At 41.5% G+C, this 26329-nt stretch overlaps 1 protein-coding gene across 1 annotated transcript in view; it reads right to left on the bottom strand.

The window, feature by feature from the left end:
• The window catches only part of APAF1 (apoptotic peptidase activating factor 1), a 2040921-nt gene that overhangs the window by 1756324 nt on the left and 258268 nt on the right, over nucleotides 1-26329 (bottom strand). The gene's annotated exons all lie outside the window — the stretch shown is intronic.

Genomic DNA, 26329 nt, shown 5'->3' with positions numbered 1-26329 from the left:
ACAACCACAAGGCATTCTATAGCTATGTCAGGAATCTAATCTAAATGGCAATGCTTAGATCTGCTCTGAGCTACAACAGAATGACATTAAATATACTGATCCCAAGGATAGTGCCAATATCTGGCAGATCGATTCAGTGCAAATTTCACCCCCCTCTCACCCTCTAAAGAGCCCATCTCAAGACCGAAAGATTGCCAAATTCTGGTAATAATGGTCACACAGGTAAAAAACGCACTCTCCAAAGCTAAGAATACAGCATCCATGGGACCAGACTACATCCCAGGGTGTGTACAACATGAACTACAAAATGAGCTGGCACCTCACTTAAGTGTCATGTTTAATCATAGCCTTACCTCAGGCTTCGTGCTCACTGAGTGGCGCACAGCTACAGTTATCCCACTCCACAAGGAGGAGATCCACCTTGGATCCCAGGAACTACTGCCGCATCAGTCTGACGAGCCTGACCTGCAAGGCCATGGAACAGATCATCATGGAACTTATAAACAAAGACATTGGTAACCTTCAAAAACTGGACCCCCACGCAGTTTGGGTTCGTGAAGGGCCGATCTCATCTCCTGAACCTGACTGACTTCTTCGAATCAGTCTCCAGAGCCGTGGACAAGGGTAAGGTGGTGCACACATCCTATCTGGACCTCGCCAAGGCCTTTGACACCATCCCCTACTCTGGAATCATAGATGAACTTGCTAAGATGGGCATTAATCCCTACGTCACTCGATGGGTTGCCAACTGGCTTACTGACAGAACAAACACTGTAAAAGTAGCCGACTCTAAATCCAGCTCCAGACAAGTGACAAGTGGAGTACCTCAGGGTTCAGTCTTGGGACTGCTCATTTGGCATCTACTTCCCTGAAGTACAGGCCAACAATAAGGGACTCTGGCTAACAATGTTCACAGATGACTGCAAACTGGGAGCCATTATTGAATCCCCAAATGATGCGGATATTCTACAAAAGGTCCTTAACAGAAACAGATGCTTGGTGCCAGAGCCATGGGCTCAAGCTCAGTGCCAAGAAATGTATATTTATCCCCTTTGGGGAAAAACATGTACCCGTGAATTATCACATAGGTGGCAGTACACTAATCAACGAAAGTGTGATAAGAGACTTAGGGACACAGGTGGACAGTGGTCTCACCTTCGATAACCACATTGCCACAACAGTCAGGAAATCCTATGTTGCAAACCTCATCACTAAGGGCTTCTCATCCAGAAAAAAGGAGGTCATTGTCCCACTGTACTCATCCCTCATTAGACCCATTATAGAATACAATGCCATGTTTGGTATGTACCTCAAGACATCTGCAACAACAGGAAAGGCCGCAGAAATACCTCACTAAAAGAATCACAGGCCTAAAGCAGATGCCCTATGCTGACCGACTAAAAAAACTCCAGCTATACTCTGTCGCATATAGTCTACTCAGAGGCAATCTCTGCTTAACATACAAGGCCATGTCAAACCCAGAGCTGTTGGGACATGCTACACTTAAAGAAATCCCAATCCCTCAGACACACACTCCAGGGATCTAAACCTTGCCATCACAATGAACAAAACATGCTGGAGGGATAGGTTCCTGAACCAGAGACTCCCCAGACTCTGGAATAGACTGCCCATGCATGTCAAGCAAAGTGCCTCTTTGGCCCTCTTCAAAAGGAACCTTGACGATTGGATGGGAGACAGGAAATTCACCCCGGGATCACGTCAGCTAGACAGGGGTCCAGGGAAGTAAATACATCGGGAAGAAATAGCCAGCGAATTGTTATGGCTAGGCTTGTACAGGCCCTAGGGCCGATAGTCTAGTACCAACCTATGAACCTAATCTACTCTCAAAGCTATAAGTATACCAGGATTTATTAACTTTTCTGCAGGGTGTAGACAGCCTTTTATAATTAGTTAAAATATATTACTTTAGTTCACTTCATAAAATTCTCCTACTGTAACCCTTTCTATGGACAGTTACCAGTGCAGCCATGATAAATCACTGTGCGCTCACTTATTAGGTTGTAAACACTTCATTTCTTCTTGAAACTGCACCAGGAAACAGGAAAGCACATATTGAGGGAACCACCATTTATCATACAGCAGTGTGCCTTTAATACAAAACTGTTTTTGTCAGTCTTACTATTTATACATGTAGATTTTTTTTATAATTTACTGTGTACTTTTTATTAGTTCCTGCAGGGCATACCATGGCACTTATTTCATTACTGGTAACTCTCATTATTTTACAGTATTCATTTCCTGCAATATAAAAACTTGTGGTATGCAGGACCATGCATGAAGTACAGACAGCCTTCCTAAACTCTTAAGCTGCTGCTCGTTTCTCCTTAGAAGCACTTTAAAACCGAACAGGGCTATAGCGAAGAAACTTTAATACTAGCTATTAACCAACATGCTTCTTGCTCATGGAGTGCATGCTAACATGGCTAAAGTTTGATTCTGCACTTTCTATGCATGTACACGGACTACAGGCATTCCTTCACCAGGCATGTAATCAGAGAAAATGAGAACTTTCCAAGTACAGCGCTTCGATTTTACAAGTATTTTTTTCATGTTGGTCAAAGAGTAATGTAAGCTAACAGCAGTTACTAATTCTAAAACTACATTACATAGGTTCATAGATTAGTACTAGGCTAACTGCCCTTGTGGACCATTTTCAGCCTAGCCAATTACCCCATGTGAGAATCAAACCCTGCACCTTATGTTTGTAAGGTAAACAACTTAACCATTATGCCAACCCCCCCAAAAGAAGGCAACTGCAGCAGTACATATCTATATTTTGGATTGGCAGCCTTATGCTTGTTCAATTTCTTTCTGTTTACGCTGATGTAAAACACTGCAGAGCAGTTGGGGCAAAACATTCTGATCAGAGCTTATTGTTGTAGTCATAGCAATCGGTTCAGATTTCTGCTTAATTTCCTGATTTTTGACTCCTATGTTAGTTCCATTTCAGTTAAATATGTAGTTTTCTGTCTGATTGCTGGCAAATCACTGTGGACGCAAGTGAGAAAAATAACGGCAGTCATTTGTTTACACAGAACTAATATCCTTTTGAAAATTCATGCTAATGCAAAAACTTTAATTCAGTCAAGTTTCATTATTTGTTCCTTTGTCTGGATTTCATCCTCCAAGAGGTAGAGAGGTAAGACTGGAGGTTCAGGATTTGTTTCAGTGTTCCTGAATATGGAACCATTGCAGCTACAGCTTGACTAATTATATTACAGTCTAGGCACCTGATTTTTTTTGGTGCATTCTATTTTTGCATCGATTGCTGACAGAGGCATAACACTGATCCACTACCCTTATTTTCTTGCTCTGTTTTTTAGGTCTGGCTGGGGAGTTATAAGTGGTAAACCATGGAGTTCTGCAGACCCCCCCCCCCCCAAAGAAAAAAAATAAAGGTAACGCAATAAAAGATCTCCAAGGATATAAAATACAACTGCTTTGTATTTTCCCTTTTTGCCGTAGTGATGTTGTATTTTTTATTTGGGGTGGGGGACAAGGGGCAAAACTCTTTGGTTTATCTCTGGTTCATTGTCCAACTGCATAATTGAAAATACAAAGACTGAAGTCAGTAAGTAATTACAGATATTTGCATTTCAGACTTGCAAGTCTTCAGAAAATTCATTCAAATGCTAAATCTGTTATTCCATCAATGTTCTATTTTTGTAAAATCAATATTTGTACATGTTCACTGTTTATGGCCTCCCCCACCCTCATTATTTATAGCTTTGTGTTCATGTGTCTGCGTGCATGTTTGTCAGACTCTTCAGAAAATTTGTGGAAGTGCTAAGCTTATTCCATCAATGTTCTATTTTTGTATAATCAATATTTATAAATTTTCACCGTTTATGGACTGCCCGTGCGTGTTTGTCTCTGTCGTGCTGGAAATGTTTTCCTGCATTAATTTCTCATACATTTTACACATATGCTTGTATAGCTAGTTTATTTTTATTATGGACATACCTCTCAACTTATAGGATCATAGAAGCATAAGAAGTTACTAGCCTAACGGCCCTAGGCCACATACAAGCCTAACGAAGTTCTATCCTTATTTCCATGATCAGCACCCATTGCCCTTGTCAAAGAGACACAGGGAGAATACCCCTGGGTGAATTTATGGTTACTCATGCAATTGACAAGACTGCATTTGAAGAGGGCTAATGAGGTGCTCTGTTTGACAGGAAGTGGGAGTCTATTCCAATGGTGTGGTAACCTCTGGGAGACAAATCAGTCCCTCTTGCAGGTTTTATCTTTATCATATACCAGGTTAAGGCCTTTAGAGTGGGCTACCCATGTACCATTTGATTTGCGTACTTGTAGCATTTCCAATTAAGCAGGGTCAAACACTTGCCTTATAAGCAAAGCATAGATTGCCTCTGAGTAGTCTGTATAGAAAGCTTTGTGGTTTCTCCAGCTGCTGCAGGTGCTGGGAAAAGTACATACCAAAAGGGGAATTGTACTCAAGTATTGGCCTGATGAGGGAAGAGAGCAGAGACATTATAACATCAATCCATCTGGATGCAATGCCCTTACTTATGAGATAAGCAATATAGAATGCCCTTTTTACCACTCTGGAGACATAATGATCAAAGGTATGGCTGCTGTCACCCTTTGTGCCCAGATGTCTTACCACTGAGTGCGTACTGAAAGTGTTGTTATTGATGTTGTACTTAGAAGGCACATCGCACTTACTGAAACAGATGATAGTACTACTTTTGGCATTATGTTAAAGGCCATGACTTTGGCACCATTCCTTTGTTTCTCTAAGACTCTCTTGCATGACACTGAATGTTTGGAGATTCTTTGACGCCTCCCAGTTTGCATTCATCATCAAACTGTCAGCTACAGACCTTCATTCTTAGCTTGTACTTTTGAGAAATAGATTCCAAACAGCAGAGGTCCCAGCACTGATCCCTGTGAACACCCCTGGTTACAGGTCTGCTGTTGGAGGTGGATTACCATACTTTGGCTAGGAGTTCTTTCACTGAACCAGTTAGCAACCCATCTGTCAATATAAGGGCTGATAACTACCTGGGTGAACTTGTCGATAATTCCTGAGTAAGGGATAGTGTCAGAACCCTTGGCTAAGTCTAGGTAGGGTGTATCCACAGATTTCTCCTCTTCCAGGGCCTAGGTGTCTCAAAGAAGTCAAGCAGGTTTAACTGCTGGCATGATCTCCTTTTGACAAATCCAAACAGGATAGGGTCAAGTGTTTGGACATTACCTATATCTTTGTTGATAAGGTCCCTCATGATTCACTCCATAGCCTTGCAGATAAGGCTAGTCAGTCTAATAAGTCTACAGTTCCAAGGGTCACTGGAAGTACCACCTTTCTACAAAGGGATAACGGTGGCGGTTTTCCATTCAGCTGGGATGAAGCCGGAGTTTAGACTAAAAAGAGTACCCACTGGTGTTGCTAATCTTTGTTTGAGCCCATGTAGGATGCAATCTGGGTTGTTATCAGGTCCCATGGATGCTGAGTTTTTGGCCTGAAAGACAGTTTATAACCTGCTCTTTAGAGATATAAGGTAGAGGATATGTGGCAGGGATGCCATGGGGTACGTGTGGTGGGGACAGGGAAATTAGGTTTTCACAGAGACTGTCATCAGTTTAGCTTTGCCCACAGGACTATTAAGTATGCCATTTCAGCACAAATCTGAGTCTTTCCTTTTAGGTTACGGATGTAACTAAAGAATGCCTTATGGTTGTCTTTCATTGAGGAAGCTAATTTGGATTTGTAGTTGCATTGGAGTAGTTCACAAGAAGTCTTATTTGCTTGTTTCAGCTGAGGAGGGAGTGTTTCCAGTTTAGGGCTTATTACCTCTTACTCCGACAGCAATTTCTTCCTCTTACTGTGAAGCCTGTTAATAGCAGTTGTCCACCAGGCAGGTTTGCTGTTCCTTGAGGAGCTTATTCTTGTGCTATGAGGTACAGCTGAGTCAATAGAGTTATACAGGTGCTGGTAAAAAGCACTGGTGTAGAACTCTGCATAGATGCCAGACCTGTCGGGGGGGGGGGGGTGCAGTACTCAGAAATCTTTGGGCAAGTGAGTTAGACCACGAGTAATTTACCCAGTCAATGGATGGGTAGTTATAGTTGCACAAAACCAGGGTGCTCGGATGTATTTAACAGACTCAAATAGACCCAGCTACGCAGAGTGGATGTCCATTTTCATGGAGGAGGTCCTGTAGATGGCAATGACTTGAGTAGGTCTCCTATGAACAGTTAATTGCACCTGAAGTATCTCCAGGGTATCATGCTGTTGACTAGTGTGTCGAGGTATTTATTTTTAATGAAAATCAATACAATGCTTATTTTTCATACCTTCAGTTTCTGGTCTGAAAGTGTGGAAGTATGTGTAGTCTGGTATGGTTAGGGTGCTCTCCAATGCCTTGAACTAGGTCTCTGTGACTGCACAAATGGTTAAGTCTTCCAAGGTGAGGACTGCTTCCGGTGAGTGCAGTTTGATGTCAGTACTCCTAGCGTTCAGCAGCATGACCTATAGCTAGGTTTTACATGCAGTTTTTACCTCAACAATTTTGTCCTTGAGACACTGCCTAAATAAGGCACTATGGGGTGGGCAGGAGCCTTAGCCTGAAGCTGAAATCCTAGGGGAGACAGATGAAGACCATCTCAGGCAGAGCATCAAGGTCTGTCGATCAGGTCATCCCAGACTGACAGGTACTGTATTCCCCATAGAATGACACCAGAAACTAAGCCAAAGTTACCTAGTTTTTAAACATATGCTGTAGTAGCAAACAAAATATATAAAATGTTATACATAAACAGTGCATCATATGCAGCTTGTAATAATGCACAAAGTTTTCACGAGTAATACATTTTTCCAGACAGACAAGTTAGATGTGACTACATCAATTTAATATACTATACAAAAAACTGTACAAGATAATTACACTATACTGCAAAACTCTGTTTAGCTCGTTCTCAATTTGTCTGATTATCTTGAGGAAGGAAGGTGATAACCACTGGTGAATTACTAGGTGAGATAAAGGATCATAGGATCATTGGGTCATAGGAAGTTACTCTGACAATGGCCCTACTCCCCTTACAAGCCTAGACAAATTCTTACCCTTATTTCCATGATCAACAGCTACTTTCTCTGTCCAAGAGGGACACTGGTGGAACCCCCCTGGGTGAATTTATGCTCAGCCATCCAGCCATCCAGATAGCATTTGAAGAAGTCCAAACATGTACTCTGAAATTAAATGGCAGTGTGTTCCAGAGGTGTGGTAACCTCTGTGAGACAAATCCCTCTAGCAGGTTTTATTAATGTCACATACCAGGCTAAGATCCTTAGAGCAAGTCACCTGTGCACCACTGGAGTTGTGGATATGCAGCATTTCCAATAATGCAGAGTAAAACTCTGCTTACATGCAATGCATAGACCGCCTCTGACTACTCTGTATAAAACAGATTAAAGTGACAGTGATTTCAGATTATCTGCATAGGATAGATGCTGAAAACCTAGAATTTTCCTTGTGAGGAACCTTTGTGGTCTCTTCAGTTGCTGAAGGTCCTTGGAAAGGTACATACCAAAAGGGGCATTGTATTCAATTATTGGCCTGATGAGGAAGGGGTGCAGAGAGATTATAACTTCATTCTTTCTGAATGTAATGCCCTTCCTTATGAAATGACCAGTACAGAATTTCAATGTGGAGACATGGTGATCAAAGGCAAGGTTGCATTCAACCTGTGTGCCCAGGTCTCTCATCAATGAGTGCATACTGAGGGTGTTATTAATGTGGTAGTTAGCAGGAACTTTGGACTTACAGAAAGGGATGATACTTCTTTTTGCATTGTGTTTTAGGGCATGACTTTGGCACCAATCATTTCTTTGTGGGTAAGACTCTCTTGTAGGACGTTGACATCGATTGACTGCTACCAGTTTGCAGTCATCAGCAGACTTTGTCATCCACAGACCTTCAGTTTTAGCTTGTACTTCAGAGAAATAGATTCCCAACAGAACAGGTTCCAGGACTGATCCCTGTGGAAAACCACTAGTTACTGGTCTGCTGTTGGAGGTGGTTTTATCCTATTTTGGCTATATGTGTTCTGGCAGAGAGCCATGTAGCGACCCATATAACAATATAAGGGTCGATACCTAGCAGGGTGAGTTTGTCAAGGATGCTGTGAGTGGAGGATACTGTCAAAACCCTCGGCTAATGTTAGGTAGGCTGTATGCACAGATTTCCACTCATCCAGGCCCTTGGTGATTGCCTCAAAGAAGTCTACCAGGTCTAACGGACAAGACCTCCCTTTGACAACTCCAAGCGAAGTATGGTCAAGTATTTTAACATTACCTATATATTTGTTGATAAGGTCCATGATCATTCACTCCATGGCCTTGCAGACAAGGCTAATCATTCTACCATTTATGGGGTCACTGTAAGCACCACTTTTGTGCAAGGGGTTAACAGTGGCCATTTCCCATTCAGCTGAGATGAAGCTGAAGCTTACCCTATCAATAGAGTATCCAGTGGTGTTGATAACTCTTGAGCCCATGTGGGATGCAACCTGGGTTGTTGTCAGGTCCCACATATGCTGTGTATTTGGTCTTAAAGAGGCAGTTTACAACCTGCTGTTTACAGATACAAGGTAGAGGACAGGTGGCAGGGATGTCATGGGTTATATGTCGTGGAGACAGGGGAGTGAAGTTTTTACAGCACCTGTCAGCCAACAGGTTTGCTGTGTTCACAGACTCAGTAAATGTGGTATCATTAACTAGCACTTTGGCCAAAATCCGGGTCTTTCCATTTACGTTACTGATCTAACTAAGCAATGTCTTATGGGTATCTTTAATTGAGCAAGTTAATATGGACTGGTAGTTTGCATTGGAGTAGTTCACAAGTAGTCTTATTTGCTTGTTTCAGCTGAGGGTGTTGTCACTGTTGTACTTTGAGGGAACATCACACTTCCCGAAAGGGATGATAATGCCTCTTTTGCATTGTGTATAAGGCCATGAGTTTGGCACTAATCACTTCTTTCTGTAAGACCCTCTTGCATGATGCTGACATCATTTGGAGATTCTATGACTCCTCCCAGTTTGCAGTCATCAAACATGGTCAGCCACGGACCTTCAATTTTAGATTTTACTTTGGAGAAATAGATTCATTCCAAATAGTAGTGGTCCCAGGACTGATCCCTTTGGAACACCACTTGGTTATAGGTCTGCTGCTGGAAGTGGATTACTCTACTTTGGCTATATGGGTTCTATCAGTTGGTCAGTTAGTGACCCATATACTGATATAAAGGGTTTATAACTATCTGTGGGGAATTTGTCAATGATGCCAGAGTGCGGGATAGTGTCAGAAGCCTTGGCTAAGTCTAGGTAGGGTGTATGCATGGATTTCCCCTCATTCAGGGCCTTGGTGACTGTCTCGATGAACTGCCCCAATTTTAACAGGCATGATCTCCCTTTGACAAATCCAAAGTGGTCAAGTGTTTAAAGATTATCTATGTCTTTGTTTATAAGGTCCATGATAATTCGTTCCATGGCCTTGCGGGCAAGGCTAGTCCCATACCTCTCAACTGTACAGGTTTTTGCAGAATGTCCAGATTTATGCCTCATATTTTTGGTGTGTCCTCCTAAAATCTGTACTTTGCTGGCAAATACCTGTGGATTAAAGTAATTAAATAATGACAAACATTTGAGTTTAAGACTCCACATCCTTCAGAAAATTCATGCTAATGAAAACTTACTCTATCAACCTTCTAAGTTTGTAAGAGCAATATTTAAAATCTCAGGCTAATAGATCTATAGATCCTGGGGTCAGTGGAAGCACAGTGGCTGATTTTCCATTCAGCTGGTACAAAGGCAGTGCTTAGACTATGAATGAAAAGAGTACACAATGTTGTTTAATGATGTTGGAGACCATGTAGAATGCAGCCCGAGATGTTATCAGGTCCCTTCAGTGCTGTGTTTTTGGCCTAAGAGAAGGCATTTAGGACCGGCTCTTTAGAGATACTCGGCTGGGGACAGGTGTTAGGCATGTTGCTGGGGCAGTGTAGAGAATTTTTCACAGAACCTGTCAGCCAACAGGTCCACAGGCTCAGTATATGTGGTACCATTAGCTACCAGTTTGATTTAATATTGAAATAATGGGATTGTCATGATAACAATGGTAGTAATGGATGACCATGTGAGCATTACAATTTCTTGCAACTTTAATGAGATTGTTATACATGCAGTGTGATAAACAGCATTTGGGTTAATAGGTGTTAACTAAGGTAACAACTACAAGGGCTTTTGGTAAGCCTGGCCATGCATCCCTAATCTCTGACCAGTTCTGATATCCTTGCTGACTATAAGCAGGAGTTTGGAAGATAAAACAAATAAATCCAAGGTACCCAGGAGAAGAACCAATTTCAGGTTGCTGTTGTCCATTAGAGGCATAGTTGCCAAACCAGCGATGCATTTCCTCTTCCCCATCCAGGTGTCCAAGTTGCACTTTATGGGTCAGGGAGGAAATATGCTTCACAGGGAGGGGGACCCTATTCCATAGACAGTGTAGTCTCTGGGGTACATACTTGTCTCTTTCCAGAAGGGCCTGTTTATATCACAGGCAAGGTTTAAGTCTTTAGAATGTATAATTCTGGTACTGGTTGTTTTGAGGATATGCAGGTGTTCAGTCAAGAGTGTGGTCTGACACTACCCTTTATGAGAGGCATAGATCTTACCTCAAAAGCCTGTAGGAGACTGAACACAGGGATAGTGCATTGAAGGTGGTATGCATAGAACATTTTACTTAGAACCTGTATTCTTTTGATGAGGAAGCTCTGTGGACATTCCAGTAGTTGGATATGCTTGTTTATGTACATACCAAAGTGGGCATTGTATTCAGTGATAGGTCTTAAGACTGTTGAATACCAGGAACAATGACTTACTTGGACTTAGATGCCATACTGTTAAGTTACACAACACAGACTGATTTCCTCAGTACTACAGACATGTGATGGTCAATGGCTAGATTACAATCTCTGTGTGTCCCTAAATCCCTGACTACTGGATGAACTCTAAGGGGTGTGTTGTCAATGTCACAGTTACCAGGGGTGCATGACTTCCCAACAGATACTTTTATGCATGTCGTGGCATTTAGTTTTAGGCCACGTCTCTGACACCAGTTGTTTGTGTCAGCCCTTCCTGAAGAACATTTGTGTCAGTGTAAGATTCAGTGACAGCTCCTCCATTGCAATCATCTGTGAACTTACACAGCCAGAGACCATTGACATTGGCCTTGACTTCAGAGAACAAAATTCCAAAAAGGAGCTCTCCATGGACTGATCCCTGAGGGACTACAGATGTAACTGGTGTCTTTGTGGAGGTGGACTTCCCAAGTTCAAACTACCCGAGTCATGCTTGGAAGCCAGTTGGCTAACCAATGGTTGACATACGATTTGGTATCTAAAATGTTGAGTCTGTCAATGGTGCCCGAGTGAGGTATTTTGTCATATGCCTTGGCCAGTTCAAGGTAGGCAGTGTGAAACTTTTTATTCCCTCGTCAACTGCTTTGGTTACCTTCTCAAATAAGTCCACCAGATGGAGTAGACATGATCTCCCGTGGATGAAACGTAACTGGGTTGGGTCCTGTCTCTGGAGGTTTACTATATCTGTATTGATCATTCCCATGGCTTTACATATAAGACTAGTAAGACTTGTAGATCTACAGTTTCTGGTGTCTGTCAAGAGCACACTACTGTGCAGAGGGCTGACTGTTGCTGTTCTCCATTTATGAGGCATGAAGCCTGTTTGGAGGCTACTGTTAAATATTAATTCCAGGAGCCCTGAGAGTTCATTTTTCATTCTATGTTGAAGGCATCCTGGTATACTATCTGAGCCCATTAAGCACTGTTCTTGGTCTTAGAGCATTAAGGACCTGTACCCTAGTCGTATTAGCGGGAGTTATATTTGATGCTATTTTATGAGGGAAAGTTGAGGGGAGAGGGGTAAATTTGCAGCTGAATTTATCAGCCAGGCAGTTTGCTATATATTCTAGCTCAGTACAGGTTGCTCCATATAAAATGAGTTCTGCCCATAGATGCGTATTGCCTTTGAGTTCATTACATTGCTAAAGAATGCTTTCCTGTTTTCCTCGGCATGGTAGGTCAAACTTGCCTCAGATTTGGCTGTAGTGGACTGTATTTTTTCTCTGAGTTTTGTTTATTTTGTTTATTTGGCTGAGACTGCTTTTATCGTGCTGTGTACTGCACCTCCTAGTTTTTGCCATAATTTTCCTACTACTGTTATACAGCCTGTTGTTTTGTGATTCCAGCATGGTATCTAGCTTTTTTGGTGTTGATTCTATACTTCTCCCTGATGGATTCAGCTGCCTCTATGCAGCTATTAACATTCTTGTACAGGGTTTCTGTGAACAGTTATGCATAGGCATCAGTGTTGTCATGGTTTATGTGGGTTTGAGATTTTGCCAGGTTACCACTTAAGAGCAGGCTGTAAGCCCTACAGTAGTTCATGAATATTCCATATGTAGCCGGTGGTCACGGTGTTATTTTTACTTCAAAGGAGAACATTATCTGGTGTGACCCTACCAGGAAAGATATTACAGTAGGGGGTGTGCATCACTTTCCCATTTTAAGGTAGACCGGATCCAGTATGTTTGCACCCCTAGTTCATATATTGACTGTTGAGACTAGAGAGTTTGTGTTTACAAACTACAGGAATGTCTGTGCCTGTTTGTTTGGTGTCATTCAGAATTCTGAGTTAATAGTGGGGTAATTAAAGTCACACAAGAACATGGCATTGGGTTGGATGGTTGCTGTTTCTAATAAGTGTAAATACATGGTATGGGTTACATGGGTCATAGAGGAGGAGCTATGGCTTTCAGGAAAGCGGTACTGGATTTTGCCTACGCTGATTTTAACACAGAGCAACTTAAGTACATTGATCTGTTTTGCCCACCCATGAAGTATATTTATTTTTGATGTAAATAGAGACACCTTCACCTTTAGTCCCTGCCTGTGAAGTAGCTGGTCTAAGCATGTGGAAAGCATTATAACCATGGACTGTTGGTGTGCTCTCAGTGGCTGTAAACAATTTCTCAGTGACTGCACAATGACTGCTTCAGTGTTCTCTGGAGTAAACAGCCCTTCCAGGGAGTGGATTTTTTTGTTTAGATGCCTAGCATTCATCAGTATTACCTTTAGATAATACTGAATTTTATTTGCTAGTTTGGAAGTACATTCAATTTAGCATTGCATAAAAAGGCACTATGGGGGACGACAATGTTTCAGGTTACATTTGAAAGCCTAGAGGGGACAGGTGCAGACCATCCCACTCAAAGCAGTATGGTCTATTGATCATCAGCTTCTATGCTGACAAGTATTGCATCCCCTTAGAGTAACACCAGAAACTAAGCCAATCAGTAAAGTAAATCATCTTTTCTTCTTATTGTGTCATCACCCTTGGAGGAAGGTAAAATGCTCATCAAAGCTAGCCTCATAGTAGCCGGAGATACCAATTCTGAGAGCTATCTGATGTCTCTGTTCATATAGTCTAGGGCGTTAAGTCTCTGGTCATTGACTCCCACATGGACTGTGACTGAGTCATATTGGTACTTGTGGTCCAATGACTTTAGTGCATGAGTAATGTGGTGGATCCTAATCCTGACAAGCAACTGACCATGACTTTCTCTGTACTCAGCCTGGTGAGAGGGACATTATTGTGTCTCACGATGGAGTCACCAATGACTAGAATGTTGGATTGTGGGCTGGCTTGCCTTATAGGTTTAGAGGTGGAGGCTTCCTGGGATGTAGCTGTATGTACTGATGTGGGTGGTGTTTTCAAAGAGTGCATTTAGGGATGCTGAAGGTATCTGTTATGTGTACTTCCTCTAGGAGGTCTTTGTGGTTTAGTAAGGTTGCGTTTAAGTGCCTCAGCATATGCGGGTCGATATGTCTGCCTTGAAATGCGTATAATGGCTGCAATGTGTTTACAGCTGACAACCTTATTGACAGTAGGAGTACTTATATGTGACAGCTTTGCCTGAAGTGACATTGTGTAAATACATGCATCACACATCATATGTGTTTGTTGGAGAATTAACTGGTTGTCAGTAAACTTGGAAATTTATTCATTGACACAGGATGCTCATATCCACCAAGCTCGTACCGTGACAGAGTAGGAAACTCATATCCATGGCAACATAACCTTTTTTACTGATTAGACACTTGGGGTGAGAATATCAATCAATGTCACAAGTATTCGGTTTGCAACTATGGGGACAGTACTTGTCACTGTAAACAAGCTCTCCTGTGTGCAACTAGGTATTGGAGAAATGTCAGTCGTACTTCTACAGGAAAAATGTCACTAAAGGTGTCTGAGTCTGTACTAACCACTGTCAAACACTTAAGGGGAAAGTAATATGTAGACCAAGACAATTTAAGGAAGAAGTATTTAGGCAGATCTTTTGAGGTTAAAAACAAATCAAGCTGTACCTACTGAAAAGGAAAAATTAGCTTGTCCAGAACTATGAAAAGAGGGAAGTCGCATGAACAAGTATTCACTGGCTACTAGCAGTGATGGTCTCACCAGAGCTTCACTCTGCTGGAATATAATTATTGCTGAAACTGAAATCAATGGAGGTGGTTGTAAAAATTTAAAATGTCAGAAACTGAGTGTGCTGATACTGCCATCTTGATGTTTATATATCTGTTGTGGTATCAGAATGACATAAAAAGGGAGACCATCCCCAGGATTCAATAAACTCGGTGTAGGAATAGGGTTATTCCTACATGGAGTGAATGGTGTCCGTGTCCACATCTCCCTCTCAGCTGCGTGCCTTACACATTAATGAAGGTGCACTACCGAGATGGAGCCATGTGCACAGATACTGAAGCAGTGCAGGGTGCATATTGCAGTAGTGCTCGCAGATCTGTAACACACCCCCTGTACTGACAAAGTGCCTTACAGCACTTCACAAAAGAAAACAGTGTCACCGGACATGGAAATACTGAATGGAAAGTGAAATTAATCCAGGGGGTGTATGACAGGTAGTGTCACACACCCCCTGCATTGTGAAAGTGGCGGACACTTTTTTCTAATGAATGACAACTGAACGCAATGCAGAGGGTGTAAGATAGGTACTGTGACACAACCCCTGCACTGTGAAAGTGCCGTACGGCACAATAAAAGTTGTCCTCTGACACTTCATAACTCCCAACCTCTTAGAGCAAGAAATGAACAGAAAGCCATTAGTGGGACAAAAGCCCAAAAATAGGGACAGTTTTTAAATACTTAGAAAGTTGATAGAATGACAGGTCTTGCATTAGCATGGATTTTCTGAAGAGCATGATGTTTGAAACTCAAATGTCCATCAATATTTTCTAACCACAGTCTTTAATGATTTGTCACTGAATTGCCAGGGAAACACAATCCCATGACAAATGGACTAAGAATATGAGGCACAAATCTGGACATCATGCGAAAACTGTAGAGTTGAGAGGATTAGGAATGCGAAGTCACATCATGTAGGGGGTGTGCCACAGTATCTGTAACATAACCCTGCATTGTAAAAACTTTACAGCACTAAAACAAGGAAGAAAGTGTCCCTGGACACATCTAATAATGTGAAGGTTAACAGTTAAAATTTAAATTAATGTTTAATTTTTTTTCTTATTTTTCTGGAAAGTTTAAGCATAGCTGAGCAGGTTTGCAGGGGGTGGTGCCTTGCTCAGCAGTCATTAAACTTATCAAGAAGCTATATACAAATGTATAGCTGAAATTTCAAGTCAAGTTACCTTAGTGGTTAGAGTCATGGCTCCGCATGTAGTAGGTGCATGGTTTGAATATCAAGACAGGCCATTCAGCTTTTACATGGGAAAGCAGTTTTATATTATTTTTTATTTTATTTACTGATGTAGTAATTAATATTTGTTAAGCAGGGTAGTGTAGATGGCCTAAATTCCCAGTGTCAGTGGAGATACAAGGTGAAAACCTCCATTTAAACACAAGTGTCCATACAGTACAGTTACAACCCAATTTAATGTAATCAAAGCACATAGGGGAGGTCATGTAAATTATACAATGACTGGTCATTGATATTCCAAAGCAAGCATGCTGATTGTTCAGCCCAATCAGCGTACCTGTTGTAAATCCTAGCATATACCAATGCAAAAAGGCCTGGTTGCCCCAACTTTTATGCCATTGCTATATACTGCAATTTTTTTTAAACAAAAATATAAAAAAAAACATAATCCAGAATCTAGACACAGCAGAGGGACAGGATGGAGAAAATATTAGGAAAATCAGGTACGTTATTCAAAACTAAAGACACATACCTGATTTTCCTTGTATTTCCTCCATTCTCTCTCTCCTACCCCTAAACTGTCTGACATTTATATATATATATATATATATATATATATATATATATATATATATATATATATATATATACATATATATATATATATATATATATATATATATATATATATATATATTTAAAACTCAAAACAAAATGGAGCAATGGAGACCTTCTTTTCTGCTTTGCTTCCTTTGCAAAGCACTGATGTACTGGGTATGGGTGGTAACACAAGTACCATACATATGCGCAGTACATCAGAATACTGGAAAAACGTGGAAAGACAGCACTGCGCTGGTATACAAAGACATTTATTTAAGAAGAGTAAATATTTTCTTGTCAATAATGTCATTGTATAATAGCAATAACTGACCTTGTGGTTGTGGTATGTTAAGATTCACCCAAGTTTGCCTTCATTTAATCACTTGTGCTTCACCCCCATGATTAAACCACACCAACCATAGGTAAATCTTAATATACTATACTGATGATGTTGGCTATTGCTTAAGTAAAATATATACACTTAATAATGTATCAGTAATGAGTAATTAATATCCAATTCTGACTTCTTTTTAAAATGAAAACGTTTGTTTTCCCTTAGCTCAGTTTTGCTAAGCACTGCTAAGCCAAGCTAAGCAATGCTTAAATAGGACCTGTCTGAGCAATACCAATCAGCACTTAGCTCTGTTTACCTGGTTTGAGCATTGCTAAGAAGTTCCATTCTAAGCAGTATTCAGCTCAGCTAAGCGGATTTGCACACTGCTAAGCACTGCTCAGCATTTGCCACCTTAAGCACTGCTCAACTCAGCTTAGCGGGTTTGCGTACTGCTCAGCTTTGCTCAGCATTTTTGAAAATGGTCCACTGATGAGAAAGGGTTGGGAATATGCCCTTATTTAAACTGCACAGGTGGGAATACTGGCAGAAAAGTGATGAGGTCAAAACTGCCAACAAAACAATTGCAACAAAACCCAAATTAAATATCCTGCTGCTAAATGCTAGGAGTATAAACATGAAACTGCACTCACTGCAAGCAGTCTTAACCATGGAAAATGTTGACATCTATGGAGTCACAGAAACCTGGTTCAAAGCTGCGGAGAGCACCCAAGCCATATCTGGTTACTCATCCCATCATACATTCAGACCCTAAACTGTGGGTAGTAAAGCCAAAGGAGGTGATGCTTCAGTATATATTAAAGACATGCACACCTCCAGGCTGGGCAAACTGTATGACACAGAGGAGACACTCCAGGTGCAGTTAATCATTGACAAGACCCCTATACAAATCATAAGCTAGCTACCGGACCCCAAATTGGACCCAAGATGCCCAAACTGCCTATCTAGAACTCTTTGAATCTATCAAGATTCAACCTTTTACCCTGATCCTGGGTGACTTTAACTACCCAAACACGGGCTGGAAGCACTACTCATGCCAGAACACAAAAGCCCAGAGATTCCTTGATTTTGTCAATGCAGATGCTTTGGAACAGCTAGTCAATACCCCCACAAGAGGTGATAATATATTGGATATGGTATTAACCAACATGGGTAACCACTGCAGTATCATTCCCCCTTGTAAGATCAGACCATAAATTGGTCCTGTTTGAAGTCACCATCTCCCGTGACACCCCCCCCCCCTCTAGCTAGGGTCAAACAAAAAAAACTTTTCCAAAGGTAATTACATCTGGCCATGGCCTTGAAGTTTTTTTAGTTTGATTTCACAATTTTTAAGGTCTGTTACTGTCATTTCAAAGGTGAATGATTTGTGGTAAGTTTTAACTAATGAGGGGCCAACAGTTGCAGCAGTTTACGAGTTGCACAACATAGAATAACTTCCTCACTACTGTAAACGTGTGATGGTCAAAGACTATATTACTCTCTATGTATGTTCTCAAGTCCTCGAGTACTGGGTCAACCCTTAGGGGTGTGTTGTCAATTTGATAGTTATTAGGAGTGAATGACTTCCCAAGAGATACTATTATCCATTACCTGGCATTTAGTTTTAGTGCCTGGCTCTTGTTGGGGTATGGAACATTTGCTCAAGGGCATTTGAATTCACAAAGTCAATGAACTTTTGTGCTAGCGAGCTTAGGCTAATGTAGGTTTCACAGCTGGTGGTGGGATAATTGAAATCCCCCATAACCAGTGTGTTTGTAAAAATTGATTGTCTTCAGTTCGGTTAAGTAAGCTTTCTGGGTGTCATGACCCATGGAGGGGGGGCCTATAACTGGCTAAGACTTGAATGGGGGTTTTGCCCATTCTAACCTGGTCCTGGAGCAACTCCATGGAGTTGTCCAATCTAACCAAACATGAGGTGAATTTCTCTCTAATTTAGAGTGAAACACTGCCTCCTCCGGTTTTCACACATTCCTTTCGTGGTGTAAAGGGGTGGAAGTTATTGTAGCCTTGCAGGTCCAGGGTACCGTCTGTGGCTTTAAACCAGGTTTCTGTGACTGCACAGACATCTACATCTTATAGTGATAGAAGTGCTTCCGGGGAGGGCAGTTTTTGGTTTGAGCTACTAACATTTAACAGCATGACCATTACTTTGTTCTGAGTGGTTAAATTTACATTGGAAAGGTTGCTTTTTGAGACCTTGCCTAAAAAAAGCACTATGGGGAAGGCAAGAGCGTTTGCCAGCCAAAAGCCTAGGCATGCCAGGTGCAAACAGTCTCTGGCAAAGCAGCGAGGTTTGTCTACCTTGGTTTCCCAGGCAGATGGGAACTGGATCCCCTTGGAATGACACCAAAATCTAAGTCAATTATTAAAATCAATCATTTTTGTTTATACTGTGGTATCATTCTAGGTGAGGGTAGTATGCTGCTCAAGGCTAGGGCACATACTCAGAACTCAACCATGTCTCTCTTCATATAGTCCTGTGAGTTATGTCTGGAGGTCGTTCACACCAACATGAACTATGACACAGTCATAACGGAACTTGTTGCTGAGAGACCTGAGTGCATGCTTGATTAGGCGAATCCTGTCACCTGACAGGCATCTGACCGTGACTTTCTCCTTGTCCAGCCTGGGGAGAGGGACATCCACGTTTCACATTACTGAGGTACTACTACAGGAGGTCCGTCAGAGTGGGATCTGACAATGCCCTGTATGCCAGGCATAGATCTCCCCCTCAAAAGACTGTAGGAGACAGAATACAGGGATAGGGACTTGAGGAGGTCTGCAGAGGATATATTACTTATGCCCTGCATTCTTTTAGTGAGGAACCTGGGTGGATGTTCCAATTGTTGGATAAACCTGGTTAGGTACATACCAAAGGGGGCTTTGCACTCAAATGATAGGTCTGATGAATGCCAAATACAGTGGAACAATGACTTCCTTGGACTTGGATGCCATACCTTTGTTTATAATTTGCGCAACGTAGAATTATTTCCTCACCACTGTAGACATGTGATGATCATCTAACATCAACTGGCTACATCACTTGACTACCTCTCCTAATGCATCCATCAATCTCTGTAACTACACTTGGCTCATCACTAGCATAACCCTACCAAGTAATAACAGTAACAATAACAATGGCTCCATTCTTGACTGGATTTTAGTTTCTGACCCTAACAAAGTTTCTTCATCAGGAACTCTCCCCTGTAATATTAGTGACCATCAGCATGTATACATAACACACACCGCCACCATAGCCTTAAGCCAGCACCAATATAAACCTACGAGAAAGTTCACTAACTTCAACCTAACAGTTTCAATGAAACACTGAGTAAAATTAACTGGAGTTCTCTGAAATCCCTACCCTTGGACAAAACTGTTGAATTATTCAATTCAACATTCCTAAGCATACTTAATAGAATGGCTCCTCCCCTTAACAAGAGAATAAAAACAAATCATAAAATCTGGCTTTCTAGAGAAACCAAACAACTCATGACCACAAGATAGAACATGGAAAATATGGCAGAAAAGTAAAAACCCCAGGGAACTCCAGCTCTTTAAACAGCTCCGCAACCAAGTAAAATGTCCAGTCATTAAAGATAAGACAATACTACCTTTATCTCCAAAACGACTGTAATCATAACCCAAAATGATTCTGTAACTCAGTTTCTACTCTACTCAACTCTGGCACCAAAAGCAACCCCTACAAAAATCCTGACAAAATTCCAGCTGAACTCGCTTCACTTTTCAATTCAATTCCTACTTCATAGAGACTATATCCAAACTATCTACCTCCTTTCCTCAAACTACTCATAACAACAACCCAGTAACTCATCTCTCATCAAAAAACTCTTCTCCCCACCCATATACTATCTATTCCTACTTCCACTATAACTAAGCTCCTACTAAAACTTAAACCCGGTAGTGCCCCAGATAACTTACTCCCAGAGTACCTAAAATTGTCAGCCAAATCTATCAGCTACCCCCATCAGTATTCTCATAAACGGATCTATTCTAGAATCCTATGTACCCTCCATGCACTTTTTGGCAGTGAGGTGGAGGCCATAGCTCTAACACCAGGCATCTGTCTCAGCGAAGCCCTTCAGTAGGATGTCCACATCATTTGGGGACTTGACTATGGCTCCTAGTTTGCAGTCATCTGCAACTTCGTTAGCCAGATGCCTTCTGTGTTAGCCTGTACTTCAGAGAAGTAGATACCAAACAGGAGAGGTCCCAGGATGGAACCCTGTGGTACTCCACTTGTCACTGCTTTGAGGTCAGATTTGGAATCTGCAACTTTTACAGTGTGGGTTCTGACAGTGAGCCGGTTGGCAACCCATCTTGTGACATAGGGATTTATACCTAGTTTAGTGAGTCTAGCTATAATTCCAGAATAGGGGAAGGTGTCGAAAGCCTTGGCGAGGTGAAGATAGGCTATGTGAACCACCTTACCCTCATCTACGGCTTTGGTGACTGCCTCAAAGAAGTCGATCAGGTTCAGGAGGCATGATCTGCCTTTCACAAACCCAAACTGGGTGGGATCCAGAGTTTGGAGGTTACCAATGTCTTTGTTTATGAGTTCCAGGATGATACATTCCATGGCCTTGCAGACCAGGCTCGTCAGGCTAATAGGTCGATAGTTCCCAGGATCAGTGGTGGCTCCCCCTTTGTGGAGTGGGAAACTGCTGCTGTGCGCCATTCAGTGGGCACAAAGCCTGATGCGAGGCTATTATTGAACATGGTGCTTAAGTGGGGAGCCAGTTCGTTCTGAAGTTCGTGTAAAATGCAGCCTGGGATGTTGTCTGGTCCCATGGATGCTATGTTTTTGGCTTTAGAGAGTGCAGCTTTTACCTTTCTTCCTGTATAGATATGGGCCCTTTAGGGGGTGGGGGGGGGGGGTAAAGTTAACACTGAACCTATCTGCCAGGATGTTGGCAATATCAGTTGGTTCTGTAATTTTCGTGCCGTTGTGCTGTAACTCAGAGCAAATCTGGGTGTTGCCATTGAGATTCTTGACATAGCTATAGAATGCTTTGTGGTTGTCCTTAGCATTAGTGGCAATTTTGTTTTCGTAGCTAGCTTTGGAAGATCTTATAAGGGATCTCAGCTTCTTACTGAGGCTGAGAAGGGAGCTCCTCCACTCATGGGATTTTACTCTCTTTTGCAACAGTTTCTTCCTTCTGTTGTACAGTTTGTTTATGGCAGGGGACCAACAGATTGGCTTCCTTTTTTTTGGAGGATAGTTTCCAGGGTCTGTAAACACCCCACCTTTGTGCAGAGGGATGACTGTTGCCTTTCTCCATTCATGAAGCCTGTTTGGAGGCTACAGTTAAATAGTAATTCCAGAGGCCCTAATAGGTCATGTTTCATGCTATTTAGAAGGCATCCTGGGATATTGCCTGGGCCCACTGATGTAGTGTTCTTAGTCTTAGAGAGAATTAAGGACCTGTTCCCTAGTGATAGTAGGGGAGAGTTACATTTGACATTTCCTGTGGGAAGGTTGAGGGGAGAGAGGAGTAAAGTCGGAGCTGAATTTATCAGCCTGGAGGTTTGCTATATCTAATGGCTCAGTATAGGTGGCTCCATTTACAATGAGCTCTGCACACAATTGTGTATTGCCTTTGAGGTTGTGGACAAAGCTAAAGAATGCTTTGTGGCTGCCCTTGGCCTGGGAGGCCAAATGTACCTCAAAATTGGCTATGGTAGACTTTCTGTCCTCCTAGTTGTTTGTTTAGTTTGATGAGAGTGCTTTATCCTGCTGGGTGCTGCACCTCCTAATTTATACCATGATTTTCTTCCTCCTCTTATAACAGCCAAATGATTTGGTGATTCCACCAGGGTGGCTTGTTTTTTGAGTTAGTTCTGTACTTCTTCCTGGTGGGTACAGCTGCCTCTATGCAGCTATTAACATGCTTGTACAGGGTTTCTGTGAACAGTTCTGTACAGGCAGAAGTGCTCCCAGCTTTATGGGGGCTTGAAATTTTGCCAGATTATCACTTAATAGCTGGAGGTTAGCCTTAGAATAGTTCCTAAATATTCCAGGTTTAGCTGCTGGTCCAGGTTTTATTTTTACTTCAAAGGAAACCATTTTGTGGTCTGCCCTTACCAGGGAAGGCATTACAGTAGGGGGAGGTGCAGCAGTATCCCATATTAGTGAGAACCATATCCAGTATGGTTGCCACCCTGGTTGGTGTGTATTGACTATCTGGTCCAGGGAGTTTGCCTGCAAAATCCAGGAATCTCTTTGCATGTATGTTTGGTGTTGAATAGGAATCCCAGTTAATAGTGGGGTAATTAAAGTCACCCATGAAAATGGTACTGGGTTGGATGGTTAGCATTTTTAATAAGTTTAAATACATTATATGGATTTTCTGGGTCATAGAGCGGGACCTATAACTTGCAAGGAAATGGCATTGGATTTTACCTATGGTGATTTGAACATGGAGCAGCTAAAGTGCATTGTCCTGTTTGACCAGCCTTGAAGTGCATTTATTTTTGATGTAGAGATACCCCCACCTTTTAGTCCCTGCCTGTGAAGTAGCTGGCCTAAATGTATAGAAGGCATTATAATGTTGCACTGTTGGTGTGCTCTCTGTAGCTTTAAACCATGTCTCAGTGACCGCACAGACATCAGCATTCTCTAGGGTAAAGAGTACTTCCAGGGACTTGAGTTTTTGTTTAGACTCTTAGCATTGAACAGTAATACTTTCAGATTTTCTTGGTTTCGATTTTCTATGTTGGGAGTACTTTCAGTATGGCGTTGCCTAAAAAAGACACTATGGGGGACAACAGTGTTTTAGCTAATAAGTGAAAGCCTAAAGGGGAGAGGTGCAAGACCATCCCTGACAAAGCAGCATGGTCTGCTAACCATCTCCTTCCATGCTGACAAATATTGTACCCCCTTAGAATGACACCAGAAACTAAGCCCATTATTAAAGTAAATCCTCTTTTGTTCATTTTGTGGCATCACTCTTGGAGAAGGTGAAATGCTGGTCAGTGCTAGGCTCATACCAGCCTGAGACACAAATTCCAAGAACGTCATGATGTCTCTCTTCATATTGTCTAGGGAGGTATGTCTCAGATCATTTACTCCCACATGAACTATGACCGAGTCATATTGGTAATTGTGGTCCAATGACCTGGGTGCATGCATAATGTGGTGGATCCTGGCCTCAAATAAGCAACTGACCGTAACTTTATCCTTACTTAGCCTGGTGAGAGGTACATCAGTGTGTCTCATGATGGAGTCTCCAATGACTAGAATGTTGGATTGTGTGGTGAACTGCCTTATGGGAGAAGGAGCATGTGCTGTCTTGTCTGCACTGAAGGCTGAGATCTTTGACAGTGTGTCAAGAAGACTTAGACAAAAGGTATACACATGGTATTTTTTACAGACAGTATGTTCACTGGGAGTGCATTTCAAGACCATAACATGTTTACACGACTACAACATAAAAACGTGTTATCAGTCAAAATAATTCAATGTACTTTTTGCTTTTGTGTTTCAGGCCATCTTGAGATGCCAGCTTTTGTAAGCTTAACCCAACTCGTATATTTAGAGGTATTTGCAGGGAAGTACAACAGTAAAATGAATGGGTTTTCTCTTATGCCAACCTCTCTTTCTCAACTCTTCTCTTGGGCAGCTGATATTTGTGGTTCCCCAGATTTTCACTGAAATTATTTTTTCACATCTGTTCCAAATGTGTTACAAACCTATAAATAGGACACTTATAACTGTATACATAGCTTTATTATCACTGTCTGCAGATATCAGTCTCCACTGAAAATTCAGTTTTTTAAGGTTTGTACATTAACTACAATGTTGACTAAATATATAAAAAATTGTTATATAATTCTCAGATTGTGCTATCAGAAGCCTGAGTAAGTTGGTTTGCATGCTAATTATTCTAAAATTGCTGCAGTCATCTTTGGCTTTCTATTAAGTGTTTTTGATTTGGGACATAGTGGATTAAACAATTGGTACCAGCAGAGGTGAAAATGGCCATATCCAACTTGATGAGGTGTTAAGTACATTGGTTTTGACTTTCATTTCATTGAATGAGAGGTTTAAATGCTGAGCTGTTTAAATTGTCTTATGCATTTCAATGTATGTATTTATCTGAACGCGTTAACCAGTACAATCTATTCTTGCATTCATTACAAAGTAGTAAACTCAGATATTGTCTAGGTGCATCATGTGGAGAGAGAGAAGGCTAGGCTTAATTGTTTGGGGGTGGGTATGCTATTTTATTAAATAATGTGTGTGTCGCTTTCTACTGAATTCCACTCAATTGTGGTACTCACAGGCATAAGGGAAGGTTGGACAAGAGGTTAGTGCAGGTTTTTTTTGTAATTACATTACTACTCGTTAAGAATTTTACTTTTCGTGGTTGGTGACAGTAGGATTAAAAATGACGTCACAATTTGCTGTAGGTGTCTTGAATTTTGGAGTAAGTTTTACAGGTAATAGCTATATTCTGCTGTTTAAGCTGTTCTGTAGAGTGTGTGGAAGTCATCTGGAGAAACAGCTTTGTAAGAGATGGCGGTAATCACCAAGTGCAGTACCAAGCAGGATGCGCAGTAGCAAAACCTGCCCCAAACACGCCTCCAGCCGCATGGACCCCCACACCCGCATGAATATTCACATCGCCGCTGCTGTGGCAAGGCAGCATCAGTATGAATATTCAAAGCATATAACTATGTAGTTTAGGGTTGCCACCTTTTCAAAAGCCCAAAGTGGGACATTTTTTTGTGGAAATGTCAGATTTTACAGGGTAAAACATACCCACGGCACAGTACAAAGGACAGAACTTCACTTTTTTGCCTTCTTCTGTTTTCTTATAATAATATTTAAGTCTTTCAGATACAGTATAACTGTTTTATGCAACTATTAAATAAAATATAGGACATATCTTTGTCCTAAAATCTCAGGACATTTGCCATTTTGTCAATTTGTTTGCAAGACACAACTGACAAAAGAGGGACTGTCCCTCGCAAAGTGTGACAGGTGGTAACCGTAATGTAGCTGTTTATTCACACAACTAAAACATACATTTCACAGACTTTAATTACAGTGTTATTATTTTAGCGCTTACTGCCAGCTTTATAGGATGATGCCTAGTAGGTTTTGGACTTTGTCTGTGATTGCACAGTATGTAGAATGTGGAAATATGCATTATTATTTTAGCCGGTTTCATATGCTGATGCCTGTTTGTGATTGCACAGTATGTAGAATGTGGAAATATGCATTATTATTTTAGCGATGAATGCCAGTTATTACTGGTGTTCTTTTGGATTTATAACTGTTGTTTTGGGAGTGTTAGTAATTCTGGTTGTTTTGGGAACGTTTGTGTAGTGATTTACTAACTAGACACAGTATCAAGACTGTGGAAATTAGCATGCCTGTCACTCAAACTCGCTTTTCCCCTGCCAATCAGTTAGGCCACGCCCAAAGCCGCGCAGAACTACCTGCGAGGTACTACACTTGGTGATTACCAAGATGGCTGCTCAAAGAGTTAATGGGACTTTAGACTACACACTTGGACGTTACAGGTAAATGAACATTTTCATGTTT

This window comes from Protopterus annectens, chromosome 11.part0 (genome assembly GCF_019279795.1).
Source record: "Protopterus annectens isolate FY-2018-M chromosome 11.part0, PAN1.0, whole genome shotgun sequence".
NCBI lineage: Eukaryota > Metazoa > Chordata > Ceratodontiformes > Protopteridae > Protopterus > Protopterus annectens.
The sequence above is the reverse complement of the archived record's forward strand: the minus strand, read 5'-3'. Positions and strand labels throughout refer to the sequence as shown.